This window comes from Bos mutus, chromosome 1 (assembly GCF_027580195.1).
Source record: "Bos mutus isolate GX-2022 chromosome 1, NWIPB_WYAK_1.1, whole genome shotgun sequence".
In the NCBI taxonomy this organism is placed as follows: domain Eukaryota; kingdom Metazoa; phylum Chordata; class Mammalia; order Artiodactyla; family Bovidae; genus Bos; species Bos mutus.
Genome location: NC_091617.1, coordinates 20215676 through 20241038, shown reverse-complemented (window position 1 = coordinate 20241038; position 25363 = coordinate 20215676). Strand labels below are relative to the sequence as shown.

Sequence of the window (25363 nt, the reverse complement as noted above, 5' to 3'; positions counted from 1 at the left end):
AACTCAGGAGAAAATTCTTTCCCATCTAAGATGGAAACAGAACTCTGAAGGAAGCAGAGAGCATTTGAACACCACAACCCAGTTACCACAGAATGAATTAATAAAGAAAAATATAACAAATATAATCAAGAAGACACATTCCTCCAAGAGTACTAATATCAATTAGAATACTTGGCTCACAAGTAATAGTTTTCCAGGTGGTGCGCAGGAAAGGATCCGCCTGCCAGTGGGAGCCATGGGAGATACGGGCTCGCTCCCTGGATCAGGAACAGATGTTCCTGATCAGGGAGAATGAAATGGCGACCCACTCCAGTATTCTTGCCTGGGAAACCCCATGAACACAGTAGTCTGATGGGCTACAGTCCACGGGGTCGCAAAGAGTCGGACATGATGACTGAGCAATAGTTTTTCTCAGTGAGATTAAGCTTCAAAAGGAAAAAAAAAAAAAAAATGAGAAGGAAGAGAGGTAGAGAGAGGGAGAGGGAAGGAGAAAAAAGACTGGCTTCTTTAAATTCTAAATCCTTGAAAATAAGTTTCCTTCAGAATTTATGAAAAGGCTTCATCCATTTTTGCTCACTTAAATGTAGTCCTCAAATACTAGAGTATAAAAAAAAAGAAAAGAAAAGAAAAATATTTTCCCATTCATGCTTTATATCATAATAATCACAGAAATTATAAAAGTGTTTTCATCAGTGTTTTTACTACAAACATAATATCTTGACATAGCCTTATATTAAACAGGTTTTGTAGGCCTGTCTGGAAACTAGAATGTTTACAATAAAGCAATAATTTCTTTGCTCCAAATTGCCAATTTGGAAGTCTGCTTTTGAAACACAGCTAATTGATATGCTAACTGCTTAAGTCAATATATAGTTGTAGAGGATTACATTTATTACTGCATTTATACTGCTTAGTAACATTGATCATTCTGTGACAAAGTAAATTAAATTCAGACTTTGTTTACTAGTTGCAGATGTTTTTAGGTGCTCTAGTGCTACTTTTTTCTTCTAGATTAAGTTAAATCAAAGGCACAACAAAATATTTTGGAAAATATGTTTTATTTATATTGAATAAGAATATTTTTCCCTTTAGCATATCCACTGATGCCTCTCCCTGCCATCTAGCCCATTCTTTTATCTTGAAAACATTGAAACATTCACAAAGGAGTGATTCTCTATCATTCATGTTACAGTTTCCCTTAGAGGTACCAGCTAAAGAAGTCTAATTTGAGTCCATTCCTGGTTTTAGTAAACTAAGCTGAGTCATGTTTCACTCATGATCCATTTTGTTCCTGTTCAAAGACAACAACTCAGGCAACTAAATTAGCTTCTAACACTCAGAGATACATTTGCTCAACTGTAGAAAGCATTTTTCCTTCTGTATTCATCTGTAGTTAAACTCAACCACAGGTATCATGCTGTCTTGAACACATTGAACAAAATCCTTTCAGAAACCAAGTAACCCTTCAAAACTATTTGTTCTTTGCTTCAAGTAAAAAGAGAGAAAAGGAAGTAACAGAATCATACAGGATTGAAAGAAAGTTTGTGTCTCCAGACTTTAAATTGTATCCTAGTACCTACCACGTCCAAGGTAAGAGAAACCCAAGTAAGACGGTAGGTGTTGCAAGGTGGCATCAGAGGGCAGACACACTGAAACCATAATCACAGAAAACTAGTCAATCTAATCACACTAGGACCACAGCCTTGTCTAACTCAATGAAACTAAGCCATGCCCATGGGGCCACCCAAAACGGGCAGGTCATGGTGGAGAGATCTGACAGAATGTGGTCCACTGGAGAAGGGAATGGCAAACCACTTCAGTATTCTTACCTTGAGAACCCCATGAACAGTATGAAAAGGCAAAATGATAGGATACTGAAAGAGGAATTCCCCAGGTCAGTAGGCACCCAATATGCTACTGGAGATCAGTGGAGAAACAACTCTAGAAAGAATGAAGGGATGGAGCCAAAGCAAAAACAATACCCAGTTGTGGATGTGACTGGTGATAGAAGCAAGGTCCGATGCTGTAAACAGCAATATTGCATAGGAAGCTGGAATGTCAGGTCCATGAATCAAGGCAAATTGGAAGTGGTCAAACAGGAGATGGCAAGAGTGACTGTCGGCATTCTAGGAATCAGCAAACTAAAATGGACTGGAATGGGTGAATTTAACTCAGATGACCATTATATCTACTACTGTGGGTAGGACTCCCTTAGAAGAAATGGAGTAGCCATCATGGTCAACAAAAGAGTCCAAAATGCAGTACTTTGATGCAATCTCAAAAATGACAGAATGACCTCTGTTTGTTTCCAAGGCAAACCATTCAATATCGCAGTAATCCAAGTCTATGTCCCAACCAGTAATGCTGAAGAAGCTGAAGTTGAACAGTTCTATGAAGACCTACAAGACCTTTTAGACCTAACACACAAAAAAGATGTCCTTTTTATTATAGGGGACTGGAATGCAAAAGTAGGAAGAAGAAACACCTGGAGTAACAGGTAAATTTGACCTTGGAATACGGAATAAAGCAGGGCAAAGGCTAATAGAACTTTCCAAGAGAATGCACTGGTCATAGGAAACAACCTCTTCCAACAACACAAGAGAAGACTCTACACATGGACATCACCAGATGGTCAACACTGAAATCAGATTGATTATATACTTTGCAGCCAAAGATGGAGAAGCTCTATACAGTCAGCAAAAACAAGACCAGGAGCTGACTGTGGCTCAGATCATGAACTCCTTATTGCAAAATTCAGACTGAAATTGAAGAAAGTAGGGAAAACCACTAGACCATTCAGGTATGACCCAAATCAAATCCCTTATGATTATACAGTGGAAGTGAGAAATAGATTTAAGGGCCTAGATCTGATAGATAGAGTGCCTGATGAACTATGGACTGAGGTTCATGACATTGTACAGGAGACAGGGATCAAGACCATCTCCATGGAAAAGAAATGCAAAAAAGCAGAATGGCTGTCTGGGGAGGCCTTACAAATAGCTGTGAAAAGAAGAGAAGCAAAAAGCAAAGGAGAAAAGGAAAGATATAAGTATCTGAATGCACAGTTCCAAAGAATAGCAAGAAGAGATAAGAAAGCCTTCCTCAGCAATCAGTGCAAAGATATAGAGGAAAAAATAGAATGGGAAAGACTAGAGATCTCTTCAAGAAAATCAGAGATACCAAGGGGACATTTCATGCAAAGATGAGCTCGATAAAGGACAGAAATGGTATGGACCTAACAGAAGCAGAAGATATTAAGAAGAGGTGGCAAGAATACACAGAAGAACTGTACAAAAAAGATTGTCATGACCAAGATAATCATGATGGTGTGATCACTCACCTAGAGCCAGACATCCTGGAATGTGAAATCAAGTGGGCTTTAGAAGCATCACTACAAACAAAGCTAGTGGAGGTGATGGAATTCCAGTTGAGCTATTTCAAATCCTGAAAGATGATGCTGTGAAAGTGCTGCACTCAATACGCCAGCAAATTTGGAAAACTCAGCAGTGGCCACAGGACTGGAAAAGGTCAGTTTTCATTCCAATCCCAAAGAATGCTCAAACTACCGCACAGTTGCACTCATCTCACACGCTAGTAAAGTAATGCTTAAAATTCTCCAAGCCAGGCTTCAGCAATATGTGAATTGTGAACTTCCAGATGTTCAAGCTCGTTTTAGAAAAGGCAGAGGAAACAAAGATCAAATTGCCAACATCTACTGGATCATCAAAAAAGCAAGAGAGTTCCGGAAAAACTTCTATTTCTGCTTTATTGACGATGGCAAAGCCTTTGACTGTGGATCACAATAAACTATGGAAAATTCTTCAAGAGATGGGAATACCAGACCACCTGACCTGCCTCTTGAGAAACCTGTATGCAGGTCAGGAAGCAACAGTTAGAACTGGACATGGAACAGCAGACTGGTTCCAAATAGGAAAAGGAATACGTCAAGGCTGTATATTGTCACCCTGCTCATTTAACTTATATGCAGAGTACATCATGAGAAACGCTGGGCTGGAAGAAGCACAAGCTAGAATCAAGATTGCTGGGAGAAATAGCAATAACTTCAGATACGCAGATGACACCACTCTTATGGCAGAAAGTGAAGAGAAACTAAAAAGCCTCTTGATGAAAGTGAAAGAGGAGAGTGAAAAAGTTGGCTTAAAGCTCAACATTCAGAAAATGAACATCATGGCATCTGGTCCCATCACTTCATGGGAAATAGATGGGGAAACAGTGGAAACAGTGTCATACTTTATCTTTTTTGGGCTCCAAAATCACTGCAGATGGTGACTGCAGCCATGAAATTAAAAGACGCTTACTCCTTGGAAGAAAAGTTAGGACCAACCTAGATAGCATATTGAAAAGCAAAGACATTACTTTGCCAACAATGGTCCATCTAGTCAAGGCTATGGTTTTTCCAGTGGTCATGTATGGATGCCAGAGTTGGATTGTGAAGAAAGCCAAGCACTGAAGAATTGATGCTTTTGAACTGTGGTGTTGGAGAAGACTCTTGAGAGTCCCTTGGACTGCAAGGAGATCCAAGCAGTCCATTCTAAAGGAGATCAGCCCTGGGATTTCTTTGGAAGGAATGATGGTAGAGCTGAAACTCCAGTACTTTGGCCCTCTCATGTGAAGAGTTGACTCATTGGAAAAGACTCTGATGCTGGGACGGATTGGGGGCAGGAAGAAAAGGGGACGACAGAGGATGAGATGGCTGGATGGCATCACCAACTCGATGGATGTGAGTTTGAGTGAACTCTGGGAGTTGGTGATGGACAGGGAGGCCTGGCATGCTGTGATTCATGTGGTCGCAAAGAGTCGGACACTACTGAGCGACTGAACTGAACTGAACTGAACTGAACCTACCTGACCATACCATCTATAGTTGGCAATTAGTTGTTTTTTTTTTAATAAATTTTGAAGTTAACTTGTAAATAGAAAAATTATATTTTCTTTCTGAAAGGGTTAATTTGTTTACTATAAATGAGAAAGCAAAGCTATAATTTTATTAACTGTTTTTAGATAGCTTTATTTCTCAAATGTGTGTGCGTGCTTAGTCACTTCAGTCACGTCCAACTCTTTGTGACCCTATGGACTATAGCCCACCAGGCTCCTCTGTTCATGGGATTCTCCAGGCAAGAATATTGGAGTTTGTTGCCGTGCCCTCCTCCAGATTTTTCATGTGTAAGGAGGGTCAAAAAATAAAAAGTAAAGGACTGTGCCTCTCCTCTTACTCATCTCTGTAACCCCTGTGTTGAGTGGAGCAGGGGTTGAGGCTTCCCATGAGGCTGCATCCTAGTCATCAGCTTAACTAGAGTCTCACTCATGAGAAACCTTGACCTAAAGAGGCACCCAGATGAGGGGACAAGCAGCAAGGTATCTTCAACTCATACTCAAAAAAGATTGATAGATAGAGAGATAGGTAGATATACAGAATGATAAAGTAAATGGTGCTGATTGTAAGCAGTTGTTCAATCGAGGTCAAGAACATACAGGAGCTATTCATATGAGTCTTATAGTTTTATGCTTTTTGCAATTATATAAAAATATAATTTGCCAGAAAAGCAATGTTTAGGATTCCCTTCCCATATCAATAACTGATGTTCTTTAAAAGTGAACATTTTTCCCAAAGCACTTGGCTATAGTCCTCTCTCTCTATTACTTACTGAGTTCAACACAAACTCCACCTTTAATTCTCTAAGGAACTTGGGAGCTCTTTCCCAGAATTAAATTCTCATTTCCTACTATGATTACCATGAAACCTACTGCTTCTAGGTTTCAAATTGCTGGAAAACACAAAGCAACAAAAAGTCAGTTGAAAAGTGTTCAGAATCAGGAGACTAGGCTAATAGTCTAGAGGCATGAGTTCTCTTTAGACTTTAAATGATGTATATTAGCCCTGTTTCACTCATAAGTACTGTGACTCTTACTGTTCATGGAATATTTTATATACTATTATTTTTAATTAAGATTATTACTGCGTATGTTGAGTTTTAATAAAGAGAATGAGACACCTCCAGAAGGTAATTATACACTCCTCTAGGAAGTATATATATGCTTAGGAATATTTTTAATTATAAGAACAACAGAAGAGAACTGCCCTTACTATTCCACCCACCTTCTAGCCTTCATTGAAAACTCTTTGCTTTTATAGGTAGTAAAGCTCAGAAAATAATTGAGGAGAAGTAACTCTTTTTTTTTTTTTTGCAAATATTAGTTTCACTTTTCACTCCTGGTTCAAATGTGGAAAGATTAAACCAGAAATATTTTTCATTCAATACTGTTAATAAAAACATTCTGTGTCTGTGAGTTAAACTTTCTGTGTGTTAGTTTCAGAGACCAAAAATAACAATGGATAAAGGGCATATATCTTCAGGAATGCAGAGTTCATTATTTAAAAATGAAGAACAGAAAGTTTGACATACTTTTGAAAATGGATAGATCATACTATTTGATACTGTATGGTTATGACTCTGAATATGAATATAATTTCTTACATACAGAAAATAGTTATTTCATGAGAATTACACTTATTGGAAAATATCATTTGGAAATTATTACTCTTTAAACATCATTTACTTCTACTAAAGTTACTTGCAATTTTCTTTAATAGTCTTACAAACTCAGCCCCATCAACCTACTACCAGCTCTTCCTTGGTCTAATGCCATAACTGAATTGATCTGTCTCCTTCCTCTCTGGTAAAATTATACTTTATTTTCTATTAGCACCAAAGTAACTTTTTAAACTTTTGTATTGTGTCAAAAGCCACATAGTATAAAACGTACTACTTTAGCCATATTTAACTGTACAGTTAGCACAACGCACATTCACATTGTTGTGCAACTCCCCGTCATCCATCTCCCAAATTTTTCACCTTCCCAAACTGAAACTCTGTCCCCATTAAACACTAACTTCCCATTTTTCCTCCCCACTTCCCACCTCCTAGTCCCTGGCAAGAGATTAATCTCCAAAAGATAGAAACAGCTCATGCAGCTCAATACCAAAAAAAAAAAAAAAAAGAAAGAAACTTCAAAAAATGAGCAGAAGATCTAAATAGACATTTCTGAAAAGAAGACATATGGATAGCAAAGAGGCATGGGAAAAGATTGCAACATCACTAATTATTAGAGAACTGCAAATAAAAACTACAATGAGGTATCACCTTACACTGGTCAGAATGGCCTTCATCAAAAAGTCTATAAACAATAAATTCTGAGAGGGTGTGGAGAAAAAGGAACCCTCCTACATTATTTGTGAGAATGTAAACTGGAAGCGTCACTACAGAGAACAATATCAGTTCAGTTCAGTCAATCAGTCGTGTCCGACTCTTTGCGACTCCATGAATCACAGCACGCCAGGCCTCCCTGTCCATCACCAACTCCCAGAGTTCACCCAAACTCACGTCCATCGAGTCAGTGATGCCATCCAGCCACCTCATCCTCTGTCGTCCCCTTCTCCTCCTGCCCCCAATCCCTCCCGTCATCACAGTCCTTTCCAATGAGTCAACTCTTTGCATGAGGTGGCCAAAGTACTGGAGTTTCAGCTCTACCATCATTCCTTCCAAAGAAATCCCAGGGCTGATCTCCTTCAGAATGGACTGCTTGGATCTCCTTGCAGTCCAAGGGACTCTCAAGAGTCTTCTCCAACACCACAGTTCAAAAGCATCAATTCTTCAGCGCTCAGCCTTCTTCATAGTCCAACTCTCACATCCATACATGACCACAGGAAAAACCATAGCCTTGACTAGACGAACCTTTGTTGGCAAAGTAATGTCTCTGCTTTTGAATATGCTATCTAGGTTGGTCATAACTTTCCTTCCAAGAGAACAATATAGAGGTTCCTTAAAAACTAAGCATAGAACTAGATATGACACAGCAATTCCACTCTGGGACATATATCCAGAGAAATGTACCACATACCATACATTTACCATAATTCAGAAAGACATATGTATCCCAATGTTCACTGAAACAGTATTTACAATAACTAGGACATGGAAGCAACCTAAATGTCCATTAACAGACATTTGTCAGTCATCTGTGTTCAACTCTTTGTGACCCCATAGACTGGCCCCCACCAGACTCCTCTGTCCTTGGGGATTCTCCAGGCAAGAATAGTGAAGTGGGTTGCCATGCCCTCCTCCAGGGTATCTTCCCAACCTAGGGATTGAACCCAGGTCTCCCAAATTGCAGGCAGCTTCTTTATCATCTGAGCCACCCAGGGAAGCATCCATTAACAGAGGAATGGATAAAAAAGACATGGTGCATATATACAATGTAATATTATGCAGAGTAATTTTTTAAATTACATCTCCTCTGAGATGCCATCATGTTTTCTGTTTTACGTCGTCTGCACCCTTGTCTCTCTGTCCTTCCTTCAGCACTTTGTAAGGCATTCTTCTTCCCAGGATTCAAGTTTCAACTCAAACATTCCCTTTTTGGATCAGTCTTCCCCTTAACTCTATCCTGATACTTCCTGCATTTCTTCATAATATTTATTACCATCTAGCATCATCTCAGGCTTCCCTCATGGCTCAGTTGGTGAAGAATCCACCTGCAATTCAGGAGACCTGGGTTTGACCCCTGGGTGGGGAAGATCCCCTGGAAAAGGAAACAGCAACCCACTCCAGTATTTTAGTTTCCAGTTATGAAAACATTAGTTCCATGAGTATAAGGACATTTGTCATAAGAAGATGCCTGGAGTAAAATCGGAACTCAATAAATATTTGTTTTCTGAATGAATCTTCAAAATTAGTATCCTTTTTTTTCTTCTGGCTAAAAACTATTGCTTTGTGTGAAGCCCTGAAGTCTCATAGACTGCCTCTTAGCTCTACACAAACAAAAAATTTATTTAAAACTAAAATGAGAATCATCAGTTTTTATGTCACTATTTTTATTTCTTTTTAAATTAAAAAATATAGAGGTAAAATTCTATTTGGGAGTTTAGAGAAAACATCAAAATGTCTGCTTTGTGTTCAAGTCCAGCTACAATGGAAATGCTTTTGCTCTAGTGTTATGAAGTGTGTAGTGTTATTTTTCTTTGAGTATTTACATAACACAGATTCTGATCATTGTTGAATTTGCAAACAATATTTAGTGGAGAGGAGGAGATGGCAAAAGGCTATGTCTTGTTTCACTGAGTAGAATAATATTTAGTCAGGGTGTTGTTTAAAACACAGAGCAGGCAGTCCATACAGGTCTCCATCTGGGAAATGACAAGTCACATTCTAACCACGCCCTGACTGCATAGTCTCCATTGTAATCATAGGTTCAGACAAAACTGAAAACTGTGTGCAAGCTTCTCTCAGGTCATTGGATCATTGCACAGTCAACAAGAGATATGTGCTAAGTTCAGCTGCCCAAGGAGAGGAGCCCAGCTGGATACATATTCCCAAACCATGCATGGTCCCTGGTGATGAATAAATAAATAGATCATATAGGTAAACACGGGCTTCCCTGGTGGCTCAGACAGTAAAGAATCCTCCTGCAATGCAGGAGACCTGGGTTCAATCCCAAGGTCAGGAAGATTCCCTGGAAAAGGGAATGGCACCCCACTTCAGTATTCTTGCCTGGAGAATGCCATGGACAGAGGAGCCTGGCAGGCTACAGTCCATGGGGTCACAAGAGTTGGGCCTGACTGAACAACTAACACACAGGTAAGAACTGATCAGCTTAACATATTATCTGTCATCACTGAATCAAAAAATGTTCCAAAATTTCATTTCTAAGTCAACCATTTTTCTGTTAGAAAATACATCCCTAATTCTAATGTTAGCTAAGTTAGCCTATAAAAAAAAGGAGATTTTGTACTTATTCTTTCATTAATATTTTTTCTACTGTGTTAGGCAGTGTGGGTTCAATGGAGGAGGGTGGGGAACAGATAGACCTGCCCTCATGGAACGTATAGTCATCTAGGGAGAAAAAATGTGATCAACAATCACCCACATATATAATTATGAACTGTGATAAATGCATTTAAAGAAGCTTATGACAGTGTGTGGCAAGGACATGTGACTTAGTTTAAAAGGTCAAAGAAGGCTTTGACAATAAGGTGACTTTTGAGCTGAGATTGGAAAAACAGTTAAGAATCTAAGTGAGGTGTTTGGGAGAGGTGTATTTATGGGGAGAGGAGATCATGAATACAGGTGGAAGGGAAAATGGAACATTGAAAGGAATGACACAATAACAGTGAGGCTGGAGATGACACAGTGAGGGAGAGAGCCTGGAATAAGATGGGACTGAAGAGCAGGGCAGGAGATAGAGCTTGGGGGAGGTGGAACTAGAAGGCATTGTTAGTGGAAGTCGATAAGTTTTACATCTAGATAACAGGATCAGACTTGTGGTACTGTTTTTCTTGCAACATGTTGAAAGTGGAGCCAAACACAGGGCTTCTGCTGGAGACTTGGAACATCTCTCAGACAATGACAGTGACAGGCAAAGGGAGCTAGCTAGTGGCATCTGACCTCTTAACTCTACCGTTTCCTGGTACACAGAGGAACAAGCTCTTACAGTAAGCCAGCAGAAACGTATTTTGAAATCTATGCTTAATATACTCCACTGGGACTGGGGTTAGTAGGTGGAGGTGGAACAGAGATTTTGCCATGATTATGCCATTGTTCAAAAAGAATCATTTAATGATGCTATAAACAGTTGTAAATGAAATTAATAATCTTAAGTTCTTATCATAAAATTATTTTCAATTCAAATAATAATTTTAGAGAATTTTTTCCTTGCTATAATATGTAAGCTGAGATTTAGTGAGTATGTGATTTTGATATATTTAGCTTATAGAAGCACAGAATTTAAGCATTTGATTTTATTGTGCCTCTCAAGGTCCCCTATGACTTTGCTACTTGAAATGTGGTCCAGGGAACAACAAAATTGTCATCATGTAGGATCATATTAGTAAGTCAGAATCTCAAGTCTGTTCTCTATATCTACATCTCTATGCCTGCCTTGCAAACAGGTTCATCAGTACTATTTTTCTAGATTTTAGATATACGCATTAATTTAAAATATTCATTTTTCTCTTTTTGACTTACTTCATTCTGTATAACAGGCTCTGGCTTCATCCACCTCAGTTCAACTGACTCAAATTTGTTGCTTTTTATGGCTAAGTAATATTCCATTGTATATGTGTACATCAACTTTTTTATCCATTCGTCTGTCAACAGACATCTAGGTTGCTTCCATGTCCTGGCTATTGTAAATAGTGCTGCAATGAGTTGTTCTAAGTTAAAAATAAAATAAACCTAAAAAAAAGAAAACCAGAACCTCAGAATCTCAGCCCCCTCCCAAATCTACTGAGTTAGAGTCTGCCTTTTAACTAGATCTCCGTGTGATTTGTTTACTCATTAAAGTTTGAGAAGGATTGCTTCAGAATACTATTTATGTCCAATGTAGGAAGCTCTATTTGAATAATTAAAAGCATTAAATTGTGTGATTATTTTGTTAAAGTTCATTAAATATTAATATGCTGCTCTTTCAATAAGTGGCTATTTAACATTGAGTTGTAAGAGTCAACTTAGAAGAGTTTGGCAAATCAAAATTTTAAAAGTCCTATTTTTCAAGTTTTTCTTCTCCTTTCCCTTCAAAAAATACTTCACTTTTACATCCCTATTTAAAATGAATAGTGAAATACATACAAACATATTTTAATGCCTTCCTGGTAGAGGAATAATATTATTTCTGGAGTCATACATTAAGTAGTGTATTTGTGGTAGAAATAAAAATGTCGTAAATATGATAAGAGGCCTTGAGCATGAGAGGGCTCTTTTTCATACATTTTAGGGATAGACAGCTATTTTGTGAAGCAAAGTTTGTTAGTGTTCTCTTTGATTTGGAAAAGTAAAATTCCAGAGCTTGGGCTGGAGCAGATTTTGAGTCAGAAGAATTAAGAAGTTTCACATCAAAATGAATTTGAATTTTGCTATCTTGGTCCTTGTATCTGTGCTCTATTTGTTGCTGCAAAAATTATTATAAACAATGGTTGACAACAACACAATTTTATTATCTTAAAGTTCTGTAACTTGGAAAACCAGCACAGGTCAGGATGTCAGGAGGGCTGAGTCCCTTTCTGGAGATTCCAGGGAAGAAGGTAACGTCTTGCCTTTTCCAGCATCTAGGGGCCTCCAGCATTCTTTGACCCCTTTCATCTTCAAAGACAGTAATGATCAGTGGAGTCTTACTGACATTGCTGCCTCCTCTTCCCTTTTAATGAAAGTTGGAGGGGCAGGGAGTGTTCCCTAGAGGCTTGGTGGTAAAGAATTGCCTGCCAATGCAGGAGACACAGGTTCAATCCTTGGTCCAGGAAGACCCCACATGCCGCGGGGGAATTAAGCCCATGCACCACAACTATTAAGCCGGTGCTTCTAGGGCCTGGGAGCCACAACTACTGAGCCCATGTGCCTCAACTAATGAAGCCCTTGTACCCTAGAGCCTGTGCTCTGCAGCAAGGGAAACCGCTGCAATATAAGACCGCTCACCACAGCTAGAAAGTAGCCTCTCCGCTTGCCACAACTTGAGAAAAGCCCTCATAGCAACAAAGATCCAGCACAGTGCCCTCAAACTATTAAAAAAAATAAATAATAAATAAAATTATTTTAAAAAATAAAATAAAGAGACTTGTGGTTACACTGGATTCACCTGAATAATCCAGGCTACTCTCTGTTTGAAGGTCAGCTGATTTGAAACTTTAATTCCCCTTTGCCACGTTACATATTCACAGGTTCTGAGGATTAAGACACGGACACCTTAAAAGGAACATCTTTCTGCCTCCCTTAATCCTTGTAGGGAGGAGTGAGTGCATAGCCTGGGGAGAAAAGTCCTGAAGGAATTCCAGAGAGAGATAAGGACTGGGCAGTTCCTGGGAAGGGTGGCAGGCCATGTTCTCATGAGAAAGATATCCAGTCAGAGTTCCCCTATAGTCAGAATTAATTGTAAATGAGACTTTCAACTGTTTTCATGATTGTTTTCAATACCTCACATGGCATGGATTCCTTTCCAGCATATATTTGCATTTTTCCACTAAACCCTACATGGAATGAAAAATGTATTGCTTAGGGTGACTATTTAGAATGGAGAAAGAGAGAGGGGAGGCCATGGTCATGCGACCTGGAGTAAAGCCAAGCTCAGAATGATAACTACAGGGAGGAGATGATAAGAAAGAATATTGAGTCAAGCCAGGAGCACAAATTCACAGCTAGAGAGTACAGGAAACTCACCTCTTTTCTCACGCTCTGCCTCTCACCTTGTTCAGAGGAAGTACATTCATGACAATAAATTCCATCTGAATGGAAGTGGTCATTGTTGCACAAAGTTCCTCAAATGCATTAGGCTCCAAGAAACAAAGGCAAATAAAATATGCCTCTACCTTCAAAGTGTGTATGCAGTCCAGTAGTGAAGACTGACTAATAAATGCCTATTAGAAGGCAGAGTAAGCCTAGAAAAATGCACAGGGAGCATCTGGGAGCATGAGGAGAAGCTTCCAAAGCAGATTGCACTTGCCAGGGAAGGCTTTCCAGAAATGATGTCTGAGCTGTGTGTGGCAATATGGCTAGGAAACACGTGTATATGGAGGGAGTAAGTTGGGCCTTTCAGAAACAGCAAATAGGCATGTGTACAAATGTGCCCTCCTAATATAGATACAAGGAATAGACTCCAATTTTATCTTTGTCACTCAATAATTCTTCCTCACTTCTGTTGCAATGGTGTAGAATTGCTCTACTTATAGAAATGAAGCCCATCTGGTCCTATCCACTCCTGCCATCTAAGGGTCTATGGGTCATCCTTTTTCTCACTTGAATCTTCATTCTTTCTCTGGATCTTTCCTTTATGTTCTTGAACAAGTTCTCTAGTGTCTTCTCTGTCCCAGCCCACATCTCCATTCTGTTTTCTGTTACTTCTTCCTTTCTCTTTCCTTCCTTGTCAAATTTCATAAAATGACTCTCTACTCTAGATTTTCTAATATCTTATTACTTTCTAACATCATGTTTACCTCCAACTCTTAGCTATCTGAGTTCCAAATGTTCCCTGCAAACCTGCCTAAAACTGCTTTCATTGAAGGTATCAAAAAAATTTTTTTAAATCAAATCATCCTTTTAGTCACTAATTTTTTGAACTCTGACACATTTGATACTATGACAAACTTCTTTCTTGAAAGCCTCTCTTTCTCTTCAGGCATGACAAGATTCTGATCCCCTGCTTCTCTTGTCAAACCTCCATCTCCTTTTAGCTTCCTTTTCTTTCACTTCTCTGCTAATAATAGGTGCTCTAATATACATTTTATATATATAATATACATTATATATATATATATATATTTTAAAGTTTATTCAATGAAATAGATTCCGTGTTGAAAAAATACATAAGTATGTCTTAGAATTCACTTCAATAGGATTCAACTCTAAAAGTTTGTTTCAAATATTCAAGTATTGCTTCAGAAAGTCGACATTGTAATTAAAAAAAATAAGTCTACGAAGATTACAAATAGCTTTGTTATAAGAAATAGAGTGTGGGAAATATGATGGCTTGTGCTTGTCCCCAGACACATTTTCTCCCAGACATTTCTGTTACTGCTGTTGTAGGAAAGCAAATATGCCAACTTGACTTGAAAAATTCTGTGCAATAATGTAGGACAGTGCAGTGGAGAGAAGAGGATAGAAAGTAATTGTGGTTAGGGACTTCATGCTTTTTAAAAATCAGAGCAATTTTACAGAAGGAAAAATTAAATTATCAACATCAAATAAACTACCATCACATTTCCTCTCCAATGACTGAAGCTAATATTTTTAAATTGAAAACATCCTTTAAAAAAGTCAAGCACATTTTTCTGATATTGAGAAACATTTTACTACTTACAAGGCTCTACCACAGCCCTCTACTCACACAAAGAGTGGTTTTGAAATTAGTTTATTTTCTTAAGAAAAATAAGTGTTTACACAGATCTGGCCAAAGCAAAGTCTCTATAGGTTGAAAAAATTAAATAGTCAGAGCTATTAGAACTGCACAGTGTCTTGCATAAGGAATGGAGTGGGAATAAATGGAGACCCTGGGCTTGGACAATGCAGCAATACTCTGATGGTTAGAGAGTTATTCCACATAAGCTATAGAAACTTGCTTATATAGACATGTCCTTGTTGATGGAGACACAATAGTCAAATGGTATATCAGTGTTTATAATTTGACTTAAGTTTGACAGAAGTGCAACAATTGCATTAAAGATAATTGATATTTTGCCTAATCAAAGTATTCTCCAAATTGTGTTGGTACTTTACAACTATTTTGTAAAAAGTCATCATTTTTTAATATTCCAGACAAATTCAATATGTTCCAAAAACATTGACTCTTTTGAAATTGAATAATTATATCCTAACTTATTTTGTATGAATTTTTTTTTATGTCTGGCTCAAACTATGTCTTTTCTCCATGATTTATCGTGGAATCAAATTCTAGGGGAAGGCTTAGTTCTGAGAAATCATTTATAACATATATGTGACAAAGGGTTAATAAAGTGCTTTCATAAATCAGTTAGAGTATTACTAGTGCTACCATTTACTGATGTGAAAAAACATTGGACATAATTTGGTTTAGGAAGAAAACTAAGAATTTTATTCAGGGAGTGCTAGATTTGAGCTGCCTGTACAACATACAAGAGGTAATATGTAGATAATTATGTATCATATTTACATACCTCAAAGGGCATTCAAAAGGGAAATTTTTTGCTTAGTAAGATTTTACTTTTAATATGTGATGAAAATCTTTTTTTATTTTTTTTATTTTTCAAAATATGTTCCCAGGTGTATCGTTCAGGTCCCTGAAGAGTTCTCCTATCTTTTTGATGCAATAAAAGATGCTGGATACATAACAGATTTCTGTGCAGTTACTTAAATTACCTAAGTAATTTATAATGATACAGGAAATACATGTGAAAAGCAAGATATATTTTATATATGGTATGATCACAACTAAGTAAAAAAAGTTGTATAGATATAAATATTTGGAAATAAATATATCAGAATGCTAATAATTTTTTAAAAAGATGCTGGATACAGTTCTCTGTCTCTTTTTCAAAGTTACTATAATATCACTGACTTTATTTGTCACACATATTTATCTAACAAAGGAAAAAAGCTTATGAATGTCAGAAACCTGGTTTTGAAACATTTCCATTGATTGTTTTTAATTCAACCAGCATTCTGTGGGCTTAAAAAAGAAAGACAACTGTTTAAACCCACAACTTGCTGGTAAACACACTTCTGCTGAGAAAAAGTTGAGAGGAAAAGTAGTCTTCATATGTCTTCACTGGTCTCAAAAGTTACATTACCCCAAAGGACACATCAAAATCAAGCCCATAGTAATTACTTTGAAACCCAAACAACTGCCAAAAACAAGCAAAAAATGTGAACCAGAAACCGTGTTTGTGTATGGTAACTATACCCTGTAATCGTACTGCTTCTCAATTTAAGCAGGGTTTTAACATTCAATGGTCAAGAAACTTTTTTAACTGGTACTTATTTTCATGTAAAGAGCATGTTTTCTTTCTCCTTAAATACGAATACTGTACGAATGAATAAGTTTTGACTCAGACTCTTCTAATGTGCTGTCAGTTGGTATTGGGCTGGTGGTCGTGAGTGTTCCTCTTGTAGCTGTGCAGGTTTCTCTTGTTTAGTTGCAGTCATAAGTGCAAGTTCAGAAGAGGCCGGGCTCAGTGCTGGAGCAACGGGTACCGGTTCGGAAGTGGGAGCCAAAGCAGGGACAGAAGCTGGCACTTGAGCCACGGTTGCTGCTGTGGATGAACCGGTAGCAGTGGTGACTTGATTTGATCGCTGGGCTGCCTGTAGCTGGGGCTGATGTTTTACTGCTTCAGGTTTTGTGGCCGTTACCATCTTGAACCTTTTCTTATTATGATCATATTCTTTATGGATAGTATCATTGTTAAAGGTTTGTCTGCAGAAATTATTTTTTGTCCCACTACCCAAATGCATCTTTTACTACAAAGATGCAGCCAATTTCAAAGGCTCTACTAAAGCTGAATTCTGGAAGCCAAGCCCTAATAGAGCGTGGAGCTCACAGGTCTGATCATATCCCCAGGGACAGACTTCTGCCCCCTCCCCCAACTCCCCATGTCACAGGGAGTTTTTTTTTTTTTCCCTCTAGAAAGCTCTCCTTCCCTCAGACCTACTGTCACTCATAACCCAACTCATCTTTTAAATGATTAAATAGAATCAGTGTTTCTTGGTTTAAAAAGAAAAAGAAGAAAACAGTCCTATACTAGTTAGTTCTCATTACCTTAAAGTAAGCTAAAATCATACTATGTTTCAAAAAGCAAATTTTAACTATAAAAATTATTTTAAAACCACCTTTCTGTTTTTGGCATTTAGCACCTGGCAAACAAAAACACTGAAGTGTATACAATAAAGAGACTTGAGGTGGAAAAGATTTAATTAAGAGCTCAATTTTGGAGAGTCTCTGTGTGAGGAACTTGTGAATATCCATGTGGAACTGTTTGTTAAGTAGGCAGATATTAAGTTTGTAATTTTTACAGAGATAGCACAAAAGTTATGGGACTAAATGTCATTATCTGAAAAGTGAATATACATAGAAAAAAAGTTCTCTGGGGTAGAGTGACTTAGAGACCATCAAAGTAAAGCAGAAATGAGTTCCTAAAAGGAGACTGGGAAGGAAGGTCTTGACATGGAGTGAAGAAAAGTCTTTCAGGAAGGAAGGGATGATCATTTGTAACAAAAGCTGTTTGTGGGACAAAAGCTGCTTACAGGTAAGGCTATATCAGCACTGAGAATTGCCTATTGAGTTTGGCTGCATAGAGGTAACTGGTGACCTTGAACAAACAGTCCTTGTGGAGAAAAAGAGATAAGAAGGAGAATGGAGTAGGTTCAAGGGAGTGAGGCAAACCAGGAATTATAGACAATGGGTAGAGACAATTGTTTTTAAAAGATTTGGCTATAAGAGGGAGCAGAGAAATGGAAAATGTCACTGAAGGAGATGTGGAATCATGGTGAGCTTGTTGTCCTTTTTTTCCCCTTCTTCTTCTTTTTTAATGGAAGAGAGAGGGGACAATTGCAGGAGTGAAGGCTTTGAAAAGGTGAGAGGTGATAAGAGACATCATGTTTAACGACAGGAGGGAATACAGGATATATGATTACAGATGAAGGTTGTCAGATTGGTATTTTTTTCCCATGAAATAAGTAATAATTTCATCAGTTAAAAATGAGAAGAAAGGGGGAGTTGTCAGGAGCTTTGGTAAAAAGGAGAATATGCTTGAAATAGTTATGTGAGAGCAAGAGATTGAACTGACTTGGAGAAATTTCACAAACTCTCTTCCTAGACAAGTCAGATACCTATACAGGGAATTCAGACTGATAAAAAAAAAATTGGGGCCTTTTTTTGGTAAATTTTACTCCACTGAAAAAGTGAGAAATCCCGACTAGTTTCCATTCTTCGTGAACTGCATCCAGAAGTTCAAGTGGTTCAAGTGAAGTCACTCAGTTGTGTCTGACTCTTTGCGATCTCATGGACTGTACCCTACCAAGATCCTCCGCCCATGGAATTTTCCAGGCAAGAGTACTGGAGTGGGTTGCCATTTCTTTCTCCAGGGGATCTTCCCGACCCAGGGATCGAACCCAGGTCTCCCACATTGCAGGCAGACTTTACCATCTTTGCCACCAGGGAAATCAAGTACTAGACTTCAAATTTTACCTTCTTTATTGTCCCATAGAATTTCAGGGTTTCAAGGTACTTCAACTAAGATTATGTATGTGGAGGCTCAGTTGCTTCAGCCATGTCCAACTCTTTGCGAACCTGTAAACTGAATCCCACAAGGCTCCTCCATCCCTGGGATTCTCCAGGCAAGAACAGTGGCATGGGTCGCCATGCCCTCCTCCAGGGGATCTTACCAACTCAGGGATGGAACTCAGGTCTCCTACATTGCAGGTGGATTCTTTACCACTGAGCCACCTGGGAAGCCAAACTAAGAATATAGCCCTATTTAAATTTATGTCTATTTAAGCCTATACTTACAGAGCAATTCAAGAAACCACCAATGTGATTGAGTTACACAGAGGCAACCCTGCTTCCCAGGACTGGCCAATTGAAACCACAACCTTAAACAAAGGGTAGAGGTAAAGAACCTTCCTGCCAGTGCAGGAGACATAGGAGACATGGGTTCAATCCCTGGGTTGGGAAGATCTCCTGGAGGAAGGCATGGCAACATACTCCAGTATTCTTGTCTGGAAAATCTCCATGGACAAAGAGGATCTTGGTGGGCTACAGTCCATAGGATTGTAAAGAGTCTGACACAGGTGAAGTGACTTAGCACACACACACACACACACACACACCCATCTCTGACCCACAATTGGCCTGACGAGTGAGACAAGATATCAAATTAACATAGAGCGACTCAAATGAGGAAACCCTACATTATAATATACCAAAATAACAATCATTTAAACTTGGATAATGTTAATGATTTGTTACAACATCATTTGTTACAACATACTGTCAGTGAGTACCTCAAACTAAAAGAAAACAAAAGACAAAAATAAAACTTTTCTTTGTAATGTCTGGAAGAAAAAATATCATTTTCCTTCTACCCTTCCAGGTTCTTGGCTGGATCTCTGTAACAAAAGGCAGGTTAATTAGAGGAAAGCATACAAATGTATTTAGCTTAAAAATATAAGTTTTATGTGACACAAGAGCCCTCCTAAGGAAGTGAAGACCCAAAGAAACAGATAAACCTGCGTGTTTTTATGCTGAATTTGATGAAGAGTGACAAGTTGTAGAAATATGTCGTAAGATGAAAAAGATAGGAGCTCAGTGCAGGAAACTGGGAGAATCTTAGCAAGACCTATTCATTCACAGTCAAAAAGAAGGCCATTCCTTACCTCCTGGTATAGAGAGGGCACCTTTAGGACTTCCCTGGTAGTCCAGTGGTTAAGAATACACCTGCCGATGCAGGGGACATGGGTTCAATCCCTGGTCCAGGAAGATTCCACGTGCCGTGGAGCAACTAAGCCTGTATACCATAACTACAGAGTCTGCACTCCACAAGACAAGCCACCACAACGAGAAGCCTGAACCTCACAGTTAGAGTAGCTCTCACTCGCCACCAGTAGGGAAAGCCTGTGTGCAGCAACAAAGACACAGGGCAGCCAGAAATTAGTTGAATAATTAATTTTTTTTTAAAAAAAGAGGGGGCACCTCTCACTTGAGGTCATTGTGACCTGCTTCAGAGAAGAGCAAAGAGTCTTTCTAGCACATTTCATTTGTCAAATTCCTTCAACTTAAACTATTCAAGTGTGCATCCATATTTGGAGGTAGCATATTCTAAACCCCATTAGTAACGGTACGTTCCCCAAAAGCTTCAATAATCACAATAATCCTGAGATTGTGACGCTAAATGTGATTTTAAAAGTAGTTGAGGTTAAGAAACAAAAGTGAGTAGTTTCATAAAGTTTCATTGTATAGTGAAATGCTGAACTTGATCAGAGTATCCAGATATCCTGAGTTATTCAAATAAACATATTAATCCCCCAAATAAATCTACAGAATAAAATAAGAACAAACATTACTCTTGATCAATGTGAGTAGAAATAATATAACCTCTGAGGAAGATTTCATGAAATTGGCAGTGATTGCTATTGCTATGTTTATTAGCTGAGAAGCAGCAGTTTCATAAATAAAATTACTAAAGACAACATTCACTGTGTCAACAGTGAAAACTGACAAAAGTCAAAACATTAACCTTCAACAAATATTAAATATTGACAATTTTCCTAATGTTTTAAAATATTTTTCAATGATAAGATATTTAGTTCCAGTAGAACATTTTTAAATCTTGTGTTTAATTACTATGTGTGCCTACAAGTTTAGAAATCTACAATTGTGTATAACTAAGGCTTCTGGGTTCATTCTAACAGATGAAAACCTTGGAAGTTGCCACTGCTGTCCCTACAACAAGAAAAAGCTAACCCAACTGAAAAGCCATGTCTGCTCTTCAATCCATCAGAGAACTGAGGTTTCAGGACAAATTGCCAGGCAAAAGTCTGAAGAGCCAAATTCATCCAGAGAGACACAGGTAAGACTTGCTGACCTGGACCAAAAGCTGCTGGAGCCATAAACTGGTAGGAACACGGAAATGCTAATTTTGTTAAACAGCTGGAAACTGAATATAGACTAGCGTTAAGAATGAGAACTCCTAGGGCTGCAGTTTTACGACGGCCCCCACATTTTCATGGGCTTTGAGTTTTTGAATCTCCACTAGGTTCTCATTGTGACGACCCAAAAAAGATCCCTGTGGCTCTGGCAGGGAAGGAGAGAGTAATCACTGAAATAAACCAACAGTCTAACCATAACAAAGGATATTCTCCTGGCAAAAGGACTTTTTTATGAACCATATCCCAGTTGAAGGTTTTTCCAGTAGTCAAGTATGAATGTGAGAGTTGGACCATAAACAAGGATGAGCACCAAAGAATTGATGCTTTTGAACTGTGGTATTGGAGAAGACTCTTGAGAGTCCCTTGGACTGCAAGGAGATCAAACCAGTCAATCCTAAAGGAAATCAGTCCCAAATATTCATTGGAAGGACTGACGCTGAAGCTGAAGCTCCAGTACTTTGGCTATCTGATCTGAAGAGCTGCCTCATTAGAAAAGACCCTGATGCTGGGAAAGATTGAAGGCAGGAGAAGGAGCCGACAGAGGATGAGATGGTTGGACGGCATCACAGGCTCAATGGATATGAGTTTGAGCAAGCTCTGGGAGATGGTGAAGGTCAGGGAAGCCTGGCATGCAGCAGTCCACGAGGTCACAAAGAGATATGACTGAACAACTGAACAACAATAATTCCGGTTGGTGGAAAGGAATCCCTTCCCACTCCAACCATTCCCCTCACCCCACTGGCTTCCTGTTTCTCCTTTTTTGGTTTTTCAGTCTCCAAGTCATGTCTGACTCTTCGTGACTCCATGGACTGCAGCACACAATGCTTCCCTGTACTTAACCATCTCCTGGAGTTTGCCCAAGTTCATGTCCATTGCATCAGTGATGCCATCCAACCATCTCATCCTCTGTTGCCCTCTTCTCCTTCTGCCTTCAATCTTTCCCAGCATCAGGGTATTTTTCAAGGAGTCAGCTGTTCACCTAGAGAGGGAAAACAAAAACAAAAACATAGTCAACAGGGATCAGAGGTTCAAGGAAATAGGTTGGAAAGGCTGCAGCCAGGGAAGGGAGTACATGGAGGTGGGCAGGTGGGTGATGCTGTATCACAAAGAAGCACCTGTGAAGGTCACAGTTCAAGGGCAAGGCTGAGTAAAACACTGAAATTTAATTGAAGGATTATAGAATGCTCCCCTTGCCCATGCAATACTACCACACCAACAGGGCTCCAGTAAAACAGTGGATTACATCTCTTAGTCCTACAAGAAGCAGACTTCCTCTGAAGAGGCATTCTCAGGGAAGTCCAATGTCCAGAGGAAAACCAAAACAAGGAGGTTTGATGAATATGAATCTTCTAGAAACTATTGCCCCAGCAAAAATTAATGTAAATCTTCATCCTAAAGCCCTCTTTACCTCATTCTAATTATGCATGCACATCGTATTCATCTCTCAACAAAAATTACAAGGCCTTCCAAAGGCAATTAAAAACACAGTATGAAGTGAAGACAGAACAAGCATTAGAACTCAACTCAGATGTGACACAGATTTGGGGATTACCAGACCTAGGCTGCTGTCCATGGGGTCGCTAAGGGTCGGACGCGACTGAGCTATTTCACTTTAACTTTTCACTTTCATGCCTTGGAGAAGGAAATGGCAACCCACTGCAGTGTTCTTGCCTGGAGAATCCCAGGGACGGGGAGCTTGGTGGGCTGCTGTCTATGGGGTCGCACAGAGTCGGACACGACTGAAGTGACTTAGCATCAACAGCAGCAGATAGAACTGAAAATAACTGTGATTAGTCTTTCTTTATATGCTGCCTGATGTGAAGAGCTGACTCATTAGAAAAGATCCTGATACTCGGAAAGATTGAAGGCAGGAGAAGAAGGGGATGACAGAGGACGAGATGGTCGGATGACATTACCGTCTCAAAGGACGTGAGTTTGAGCAAGCTCTGGGAGATGGTCAAGGACAAGGAAGCCTGGAGTGCTGCAGTCCGTGGGTCACAAAGAGTCGGACACAACTGAGCAACTGAACAACAAATGCTACCCAGAGAGGAGTCCACACAACACTGTTCTGGGTTCTGTTGTAACTTAGAGGAAAACTTTCACAATGTTCAGAGCCCTTGGTTTCCTGCAAATAAAAGCAGAAAGTGTCCTCAAATTCCTCTCAGCAGAAACCCACTTCAGTCAGTTCAGTTCAGTTCAGTCGCTCAGTCATGTCCGACTCTTTGTGACCCCATGAATAGCAGCACGCCAGGCCTCCCTGTCCATCACCAACTCCTGGAGGTCATTCAGACTCACGTCCATCGAGTCAGTGATGCCATTCAGCCATCTCATCCTCTGTTGTCCCCTTCTCCTCCCACCCCCAATCCCTCCCAGCATCAAAGTCTTTTCCAATGAGTCAACTTTTCACATGAGGAAACCCACTTAGGTGACACCAATCCTGACTTCTAAATGGAATAGTCAGAAAAGGCAAGGGATGGAAAGCATGAGTGCTCAGTTGGGGCCAACTTTTTGGACCCTGTGGACTGTAGCCCACCAGGCTTCTCTGCCCATGGGATACTCCAGGCCAGAATACTAAGTAGGTTGCCATTTCCTCCTCCATGGGATCTCCCAGACCCAGGGATCGAACCCACATCTCCTGTATCTTCTGCATTGAAAGTAGATTCTTTACTCACTGAGCCATAGCATCTATATCACAAATCTGAAGAAAACCTGAGAGAAGCTGGCAGCTGGTGCCATTGTTGCCTTTGAAAACCCAGCTGACGTCAATGGCATATGATCCAGGAATACTGACCCACGTGTGGAACTGAAGTTTGTTGCTGCCACAGAGTGACTCCTGGAACTTGGCACCAGATCCAGGCTGCCTGGAGCTGACACTTCTGGTGGTTACTGATCCCGATACTGACAACTAGCCTCTCACAGAGGCATCTCCTGCCTTCTCTTGCTCTGTGTGACACAGACTCTCCTCTGTGCTATGTGGACATGGCCGTCCATGCACCAACAGTGGAGATCACTCAGCAAGTCTGATGTGGTGACGCTGCCCTGGAAGTTCTGTGTATGCATGGCACCATCTCCCAGGTACACTCATGGGAGGTCATGCCTAATCTCTGCTTCTACAGAAATCCTAAAGAGATTGAAAAAGATGAGCAGGGTGCTGCTGGAAAGGCTGGGACCAAAGAGACATTTCAGAATGAATGCACTGCCCCAGTTTCTGAGTTTACTGCTACTCGACCTGAGGTTGCAGCTTGGTCTGAAGGCAAGCAGTGTGCCTTTTCAGCAGTTTTCTATTGATGACTAGTCTGCAGTTCCCACCGCTCACCACTGAACATGTAGGAACAGCTACTGAGTGGCCTTAAACTGATTTTGTCCACAGATTCTTATACAGAAAATGGAAATAAGATTGAGGAAAAACAAGCAATTTCTAAAAAAAATTTTTTTAATGAAACAAAATAACTGTGACTAATATGATAAGGGCTCTAAAGGGAAAAAGTGGACAACATGCAAGAGAGGTGGAAAATCTAAGAAAAAATTGAAAGGAAATGCAAGAAGTCAAAAAAACACTGCAACTGAAACAAAAAAAATGTGTCTATCGGAAGATGTGACATGGCGAGGAGAGAATCAGTGAGCTTGAAGACAGATAGATAGAAATAGTTTAGTAAAAGTTTCTAAAGGTTGGAAGAGACATTAAAAGTTATTTCATATATCTTCTCAATTTCCTTTTGAAAAATTGTATATAAAATACCTTCTCTTTTCTGATGGTATACCAATGATATAAGTAATTACCTAACTCTTGCCATTATGACTATTGCAAATACACAGAAGCTTATCATTTGACATAACTAACATAGATGAAGCAACTTTAGGTACTTAAATGTCATTTGCCTGTAAAGAGCAATGCAACACATATTTATAATACCAAGTTATAAACATTTATGACTTAATTTGGAGAATTAGAACAGGATTTATCCCACTACTGTATATTATCCTGACCAATTTTTTAAACTCCTTTGCATTATCATTTTTTTCCTAATATACCTATAACTTTATTTATTTTAATTAATCTTTATTGGAGTATAGTTGATTTACAATAATTTGTTTCTGCAGTGCAGTGAAATGAATCAGTTATATGTGTATATATACCACTCTTTTCTCGGAGAAGGCAATGGCACCCCACTCCAGTACTCTTGCCT

The 25363-nt window shown here is 39.2% G+C and overlaps 1 long non-coding RNA gene and 1 pseudogene across 1 annotated transcript in view; one reads left to right on the top strand and one right to left on the bottom strand.

The window, feature by feature from the left end:
- LOC138987558 (uncharacterized) overlaps positions 1 to 20129 on the bottom strand; it is a 206321-nt gene extending 186192 nt beyond the window's left edge. The window contains exon 1 of the long non-coding RNA XR_011463916.1: positions 19905 to 20129. This is a non-coding gene — a long non-coding RNA (uncharacterized lncRNA). The remainder of the gene's footprint in view (positions 1 to 19904) is intronic.
- A 3151-nt stretch (positions 20130 to 23280) lies between these two features.
- LOC138991481 (small ribosomal subunit protein uS2-like) lies at positions 23281 to 24932 on the top strand (annotated as a pseudogene).
- Positions 24933 to 25363: the final 431 nt, after the last annotated feature.